The sequence below is a fragment of the Triticum aestivum genome, chromosome 3D (genome assembly GCF_018294505.1).
Source record: "Triticum aestivum cultivar Chinese Spring chromosome 3D, IWGSC CS RefSeq v2.1, whole genome shotgun sequence".
NCBI classification, from domain to species: Eukaryota; Viridiplantae; Streptophyta; class Magnoliopsida; order Poales; family Poaceae; genus Triticum; species Triticum aestivum.
Genome location: NC_057802.1, coordinates 84,524,463 through 84,525,499, shown reverse-complemented (window position 1 = coordinate 84,525,499; position 1,037 = coordinate 84,524,463).

Sequence of the window (1,037 nt, the reverse complement as noted above, 5' to 3'; positions counted from 1 at the left end):
TCTCCGGCGGCGGCGGGTGGAGGGAATCGAAAGCAGAGTGCGGGAAGAGAAAACCTACGTCAGCGCACAGTGGGCTTATCGACTCTACGGCCCAGACTGTAAATGAACTGCGCCCGCACTGCCAACGGCCCAGAAAATTAAGACAGCGCCAGCTGTGAATCCGCGCTCATTTACGTTTCCCTTTTCTCAAAAAAAAAAACGTTTACGTTTCCCTTTTTTTTGAAACATCAAGACTTTATTCCTCAAATGATAGACAGATCGTTTACAATAGCATGAGAAATAAAGTCCGGGATAGTAGATTCCCAAAACGAGGAAACTCTATTGCTAAAAGAATTGCTAGCTAAGATATGAGCAACCTCATTTGCTTCACGAAGGCAGTGTGAGTATGATGTATCTGCAAAATTGAGAGCAAGTTGTCCGCACTCTAAAATTGTTGCTACATTTGGTCCCGTATATGACTCTGGGTACTGCAAGGATTGCACCCCAAAGCTGTTATCAGACTCCACTTGTACTTTATTGCATCCGATTCTGCCAGCCAAATATAGACCATTGCGTATCGCCAAGGTTTCAGCTGTGTCCACACTAGTGACTTGAGGTAGATACCATGTGGCTGCTGCTATGAAGTTCCCTCGGCTGTCCCGAGCAATAGCTCCTGTTGCTCCTGAAAGAGTGTCAGGAAGGAAAGCTGCGTCCACATTCACTTTTATTACATCATTAGTCGGGCGTTTTCACATATGATCATGCTTCCTCTCCACAAGTTTGCTTGAGTAAGCACAGAGGAAATTGGTAGCTAAAGCTCTGATTGATATGGCCGTTTTATCAGCTGCTTGGATCTCTTCTCCTCTCACATATTGGCGCCTCTGCCACCAGAGATACCAGGATGCCACAAGAATTAATTCGGCCATGGGCTGTTCCTCACATACGCCCTGTACTCGAGTGAGAATCTGTATAGTGACTGATCCTGATCGGTCCTGCCTAACTACCTCCAATATGGTGTTATGAACCCTCAAATTATGTCCATATTTCTTGCACTCTCC